This window comes from Drosophila guanche, unplaced genomic scaffold (genome assembly GCF_900245975.1).
Source record: "Drosophila guanche unplaced genomic scaffold, DGUA_6, whole genome shotgun sequence".
Taxonomy (NCBI): domain Eukaryota; kingdom Metazoa; phylum Arthropoda; class Insecta; order Diptera; family Drosophilidae; genus Drosophila; species Drosophila guanche.
In genome coordinates, this window is record NW_022995753.1 from 2548141 (window position 1) to 2555960 (window position 7820).

General features: G+C 43.2%; 1 protein-coding gene across 1 annotated transcript in view; it reads left to right on the forward strand.

Moving 5' to 3' along the window:
• LOC117588322 (box A-binding factor) overlaps positions 1–7820 on the forward strand; it is an 86805-nt gene that overhangs the window by 62842 nt on the left and 16143 nt on the right. Inside the window, exon 4 of the mRNA XM_034279519.1 lies at positions 2109–2143. The gene's annotated coding sequence lies outside the window, so the exon portion shown is untranslated. The remainder of the gene's footprint in view (positions 1–2108; positions 2144–7820) is intronic.

The window sequence follows — 7820 nt, forward strand, 5'->3', positions numbered from 1 at the left end:
GCCGCGAGAACTCGAGTCATTTGCAAGTCGCGTGTGTGGATGGTTGGTTGGAGGAGGTGTGTGTGTCACATTTGCCACGACACGATTTCCTTTGACTTTGCCATCCCTGTGCCGTCTCCTGTTCCTGCTGCTGCGGCATCCTTCCTTCCTTCCTTCCCTGCTATAACCTCAAACACATCCTTATTTATTTCTATTTTTATGTGTTGCACACGGCAACAACAACCCAAAAATCAAATAAAACGAACCGAACAGAAACAGAAACACAAACAGAAACAGAAACCGAAAAAATATACCAGTGCTTCAGAATACCCTTTCAAGAGGTGAAAGTTGAACAAATTGAATGATGTGAGATGTCTTGGAGACTGCGTTGAGCCATTCAGTGGCAACAAATTAAAACAAAAAAAATCATTTTTGAACGCAAAACTTCTGCTCTAGACAGGCCCCTGCAACCACTGCCCAAAAATCGCCAATGCTCACTCCTTAGAGTGTATCAAAGGCGAGAGTAGCAGACAAGAAGAATTCATTTTCACTGCGCATTTTCACTCCTTTTCTAGAGCGGGGCGGTTGGATATCCACATCCAGCGGCCCTTTTGCCACTCCTCTGGTCTTCAGCTGAAGCCACCAATTCGACTTCCTCTTTTGACATTCATTCGCATTCACATTCCTCCCAATTGTGTTATAAATTCAAAAATGAATAACGCACGTTTTCTTGTGGTTTAAAATTCTATTTTATTTGTATTGCCACCACTCCCGCACATTCGCACATCCGCACATCAGCATCAGCATCATCCCCTTTCAGCGTTTTTACTTTTACTGATTTTGTGTATTTGGTTTTTTTGTTTCAAGTACCATAACCCACCATACCCCCATTCTCAGCTCTCAATTAGAACATTTTTGCAATGACATTTACATTTGTGGGGCTTTGCAGTCGGAAAAAATACTTGGAAAAGCCATGGACAGGCGACCGCACACTGGACCATTACTCGGGTAACTCGGCTCTTAAGGTTTCAATTCATTTTCGGGTTTGGTTCTTTCTCTTTCTCTGTTGGTCTGCTTAAAGAATTGTTTCCCCCGGCTGCAGTTTGAAAAAAATGTAAGAGCATTATGTGGGGGAAATCTTCAATGCCAAAGAGGACAGTGCACAAATATGTTGCGGCTTCGGATTGATGGCAGCTTACGTAGAACTATTGCTAAGGCGGAAATGAAAAGTATGGAATGAAAAAGCAACTAAAAGCTATACAAACGTGTATTTTGGAAGGAATTTATGCCCTACGAATGGAACCATTGATGAAGTTCCACTTGAAGCCTCATGCCATTCCTTCATTCAATTTCGTAGTTGTAACAATCAATGCACAGAACGAACAATTAACCCAAGCAAACACAGCCTCGCTCTCCACCACCAATACACAATCACAAGAATTTCAATCAGAGAACCAGAGGATCTGACGAAAATACCATCGGGAGAGGCGAACGAACCGAACGAACGATGGAAACCCATAGACAAATGGCATCAGAATTTAATTCAATTGCAAATCCCATATCATCCTCTGAGAAAAACACACAGAAAGTTGTACAGAACGACGATGAACGGCGTTCCAGCAGAAGGATGGGGCAAAAAAAACATTCAATTATGAATTCCGAGAAAAAGCTTTGAACAGACACAACAACAAAAAACAAGAAAAACTACAGGGTAAAACAGTTTTATTTATCCAACATTTGACTTTGAAATGATGAAAATGCTAAAGCAAAATGTTACAAACAGCAGATGGACGGGGCGGGGTGCATGAAAGGAGACACAGATGGGGATGTTGCAGGGGGTTTGAAATTTGAAATCCACCCAGAGAGGTAAAATTTCATTTTGTCTGACATTCGTAAGTCACATCTGACATACAATGCCCTAAAACATTTCCATCATTTTTTTCTTGCTGTAAGAGCTGAAGAGAAAGCAAAGCATTTTCCATTTCTGAGAGAGTATATTTTCTTATGTATTTTGTTGTTTGCTGTGTTGTTTGTTTGGTAACACAGTTTGTTGAAAAAGTATACGCATGCTAATTAAATTGTGACTCTGCTCTAATATTTTCCATTTCCAATTGCTTTTTTCATTGCAGCATCTGGCACGAAAGTGGAACGAAAGTGGAAAATGGTAAGTAAAAGAGATTCAACAGCGGCGATTATGGGGAACGATTCCAAACAAGTGCACAAGCTGTTCCTGGAATTTTGGTGATAATTCAAATAAGTTCAACTAATAAAGAAGCCTCAGGGGGTAGGTAAGCCGCAAGTCCAGTGCGGTGGCTTGAGGTCAAAAGTTGCATTCCACCTGATAAAAGTCTCAATAGCCAGCAACTACTGCTCGTCGAATATTTGATTTTCGTGCTCCTTCATCAACGTCTAATCCCCAGTGTCCACTTTTATGCTTTTCCACTTGCTGCCGCACTTGAACCCTGAGCCCAAGAACTCCTCGCTCCCCCCCACTTAAGCCAACTCTCCGAGTCAGACTCCATTTGCATCCATCCGCCCCATTTTATGCTCACGCCTCCTGCCGCTCCGCTTCTGGCAAATCTAACCAAATGCCAACACAAATTTTGTTTGCTTTTTGTATTAGGTTGACAAAAATCAACAGCCAGGTAGACAGGCAGCCAGGCAGGCCATGGATTCCACTCGCTGGAGATTTATGGGCTGGCGTTTCTCTAGTTTCTCTCTGGCTTTTTGAGCTGTTTGTCTTTTGCAAATGTTGGGCAATATTTTGCGGTAAAAGGTGAATTTATTAGTACCACTCCTCCTATGGAAACATAGAGAGCGAGAGAGAGCTTTTATCGCCAAACACATTTTCCATGGTCTTAAGATCTTGACAAATCATAAACAAAACGCAGACCATAATGAAAGAAAACAAAATCTCTTTCCTATAATCAAATTCCAAACAAAATGACAATAAAAAGCACCACAGAGTATCCATCCATGGAGGCCATGGAGAGACCTCTTAACCCAAAGACAGGCCCGAATAGATGCATATCAAAAATATCGAAGAAGAGGCTGGCCAACCGATGGGAGGAGAGGCTGGAGAATGGAGAGTGCATGGAGAGTGAGAGACTTAATCTCCACATTCGAAACCCATTCCGAATCCGACCCCTTCCCAATTCCCTCCACTTTATGAAACAGAAAATGAAAATCTTCATGGCCTAAGCCTCCACTAACATGGAGATGATAAGCAAGGCAGGGCGAAAGGGGAAGTTTTGGGGCACCGCAAGATACGCATCTCTTTTGGATTCATTTCTTTCTTCATTCGGGTTTTTCCCTTCTGTTAAGCCGATTTCTGGTTGACTTTTTCTGTGTGCCTGTCCGCCTGTCCGTCTGTCCGTCTGTCTGGCTGGGCGCTTGTCTGTGTGTTGTTGCGACATAAAACACAATAAAAGCGAAATAAAAAACACACACAAAATCTTGGCCCTCATCTGCTTTTAGGCTGTGATGACAGTGCCGAGAGTGCGAGAGAGTGTGAGTGTGAGAGTGGGGGCTGGATGTCAACACTATCATTTTCGAAATTCCAATAAGTTTTTCCAAAAAAAAAAAAAAAGGTTCTGTTTGATGAACAGATTGGCCACAGCACAGAAAGGGAAATAAAACTTTCTGCTCTATGGCAAGAGGTCGGCAGTTTTTGGTTCGATTAAAGGATACAACATACGCAGTATGTGGCGGATATGTAGACAAGTGCCACACTTTTCCCGACAGCATATTCAAATGGTATTCAAATGACATTGCTTTCCTGCTGTGCAGCTTATCCCCCGCCCCCCCCCAAGTTAGGCCTCTTATTCTCCAAGCATCCATTCATACGCTCCACTTGACCCAATAATTGTGGATGGCATTTTTGGTGGGCAAAATTGTAGTTTTGCCATGAAATTTTCTCATTCATTTGATCAAATATTTTTGAATGCCCGAAGAAGTTGAAGAAACAAAAACAGCTGGCGGAATGCCATTCCCTTTCATTAAGCTACCGATTGCTGTTGTTGTTGTTGTTGTTGTTTCTGCTGCTGCGGCTGCTGCTGCCCGTGTGCAGTCTTTTTTGTTGTTGCAGCTGCAACATTGGCCACCAAGTTGTGGCCCACATTTTGTGTGTTCGCTTCGCTTCGGTTCGGTTCGGTTTATGTTTTTGTTTTTGTTGCTGCTCCCTTTTCTGGCTTCCACGTGAACGCTCGTGCCACAAGAGCTGCAGCCAGCCACCGCACCCCACTGCCAAAAGTTTCGTGGATGTATGTTAATTAAAGTCATTACGTGGAGGATCCCGCCAACACCAACACCAACACCAAAACCAACGCCAAGAGTCCCAGAGCCCAAAGGAAACAAAATTCAAATGTAGTTCCATTCTGCCACTCCGCCACTCTGCGGCTCTGCTCTCTGGTCTCTGGTCTCTGTGCCTCATCCTGTTGCTGGATTCTAGGAGCAGCAGCAGCAACAGCAACAGCAACAACAAAGTGAAGCCAAACGCTGCGCCAAATTGGCCAATTTTCATATGCATGGCAAGCAGGAGGAAAATCAGGAGCAGCACGGACACAGCTCAAGGCGCAGGCAGGAACGGTCAGTGGCAGGAGTGGTGCCTGGGAAAATCTCCTCTTTGGCATTGACATCATTGAATAATTTTGGTTAGGGCATGGGGTGTGGCAAGGGCTCTCAATAAGTGTGTGTGTGTGTGTGTAGCTCAAGGAGGATGAGAGGAGAGGCTTACCAGCTGGGTGGTGTGGTGTGGTGTGGTGGCCTGACTGCAGACGCCACGTGTCAGAAGCATTTCTGAAATAATGAAACATGCGAAATGACTGCACTGATAGAAATGGAATTCGAATTCGAAGAGAGCGCAGAGATGAGGCTGAATCGAACAAACAAGTGCAAACGGTTCAAGTTTTATTATTTTTAAAGCTAGAACGGGAATTGTAAGTGTTAAAGTATCTTCACTCGCAAAGCACACCCCGAAACAACGCACCCACACATTTCTTGCACTGTATCGTGGCCGTGCGTGCTTGGGTGGTGGCGGACTATACCTTACCTTTCATGTGCCTCCTCTAATGATGCACAACATGCACAAAATGTGTTAATGATAAACCAACTGCCGACTGCCAACTGCCAACTGCCGACTGCCGACTGCCAATGGATTGGCATTGAGTTCACCTTTTTGTGTGTGTGCCGAGAGCGCACTCGATGACTGCCTAATGAGTCCACGAGCCCCCGAACCTGTTGCCCTTTTTGCCAAGTGGGGCTGGCAGGGGTGTTGGTTCGGCAGAAGGAACCTCTTGCCTTGAGATACTTTTGCTTTTCAAATCGAAAACTGTGCTGCCTGCTGCCTGCTGCTGCTGTCGGGGCCAGAGTGAAGCAAATTAAATTGCAGCATGAAATCGAATTGCCAGCAGGCAGCTGAGGCATTCAAATACATTCAAGAACGTGGACCGGGGATGCTGTGGATGTATCCATAAGATACATTCAATGCCTTGGTGCTTGGAACAACTCCTCTTGCAGCTTATTCTTGCAGCTGCCGCTGCTGCTGTTGGCCCCCAGATGACGACGACTACAACGAAGACGACGACGACGATGGACGGATGAGGATGAGGATGAACCCAAGATTCAGAAGACTTTAAATTGCTTTTGCCAAACGCTGCAGCATCTCGTGCAACGTCCTCCTCTCACCTGAACAGCGGAGGGTAGGACAGAGAGAGTGAGAGTGACAGAGAGAGAGATAGAGAGAGAGAAAAGGGGATGCGGAGAGCTGAGCCAAAGGAGAAATAATATAAGAAAAATGTTAAGAGAGTTCTCTACAAAGTGTTCGATTAAAATAGATATTTTTATGGCTTTTGCATTCGAGAATTGCATTAGGCGAGTGCTTTTTTTGGCCAAGGAAAAACCAGGTTAAAAGTTGAACATCGATCGGTATTACATATAGATGGTAAATAAGGAGGAGAAGTGCAGAGCAGCAGAGAGAGTTGTATCTAATATTAAAGAACTTAAATACACATATTTAAATGTTTAAATAAATATTTCAAACCTTCCAAGTTTCGGGGGTTTCACGGGATCTTTGCGGGACTATTGAACAAGAAGAAAATGCATGAACAAATTTTCAAACATTTATTTTATAAATACCTTTCATAAATCCTCAAAGAATTCCATTGAATAGTCTCCAGTATGTTGCTTCTTCAATTACAATATGTTTGTGCAAACATTCCCTGAAAATAAATAATAAACACAAATCTTTCGAATGGTTTTAGCAACAAACAAACAAGAAAATATCCCTCAAATACCAGACATAAAATATTTTCTACCAGCAATCAAATCAAAGAGCCACCACACAAAGTGCAGGCAGAGATTCACGGGAAAATGTTATATGAGAATCCTTGCCGAGAAATCTTAATTGAAAAATGCATATCAATTGCGATATTGGTCTGGTTTTTGTGTAGTTTGCCTTTGGTTTTTAGGCACAAACGAAGGCAACTCAATCAGTGGGAATGCTCATATCAAAATGTTGCACAAATGCAGCAAATAAACGCCATATTGTTGGCATTGTTGTGCTCTGCTCTGCTATCAGTGTTGTTTCTGCTGTTGCCTTTTTTTTTTGTGTTTGTGTGTTGGTTGGCCATTTTTTATTGTTGGCAACGCCTCGACAAGACCACAAACAACTCGTTAGAATTTGCATGCAAAATGCAATCGCCCAAAAAAACAGAAACAAAAAACGTAACAAAAACTATCAACAACAACAAATACTAGAAAAAAAGGCCAGAGGAAAAGCAACAGCAAAAAAGGAAAAGCAAATGCACAGAGAGGCACAAACATTGCCGAGTTTTGTTAAGAGTTTGAACAGAGATGGCAATAGACAGATTGCGGCAGTCGGAGGGTGATGGGAGGTAGGGCAGAAGCATCTACGGGGCAATGGAAATTGGGAGAAGGAGGAGGAGCATTTGACTATACAGCAGCCGGCGGATGGCCATCAATTTGATATATCAATCAGAGGAAAGGCGAGATGAGAGATGGACCAGGGGAAAGGAATGGGGAAACTCATTTGGATTTTTGTATACCCTCTAGCTCTTCCATGAGATGGAATGGAAAGTGATGAGCAGTGATCCACCACATATTCGAATATTTTCCTTACATTTTTAGTCTAAAATGGAAAACATTTTCTTGATTTTTGTAACTTTTATAATATCTAGTACTTAAATTTGCATTTGTGTCTAAAGTTTTTCCTTATTTATACCCAGTATTTGATAAGTTTAGAGCAACCAACCATATTTTGCCTAGAGACTGCTGCTAAAAGTAGTGACGCTTCTAAACGCGTCCCACAACGTTCTACCTCGTACTCCGCCAGACATAATTAAAGAGTTTCCTTCGAGAAATTCATTGCACAAGTATTCCTAGCCCAAAATATCATTTGGTTTGGAATTACTCTCTTCATGCCGTTTCCTCCCAGCATTTCTGTGAGACAACCCCTGATGAATCATTGAGATTCGCTGAGCAGATTTTTACGGGCCTTTAAGCCCTCGAAATGTTCGAGTTCATCGTAAAAGAATGACCATTACCGTGGAGGCTTATATCTTCTTTAATTTCGGTTTGCCTTGAAGGCGTTCTAATAACCGATAATAACCGGGACAGACAGACGCTTGGGCATTTTCGGTTTTCAAATGTGGCCTTGAGGGCGGACATATCCGTAGATACATGTGACATGCCACATGCATGAAGCCTGTCTGTCCGCCTTCTAGGATTGTCTTGGACACACGCTGGGGGCCATGGCCATGGCCATGGCCAGAGCGACTCATAAAGGGATCTGACTCTCCCACTGATTGATTTATGTTCCCCCC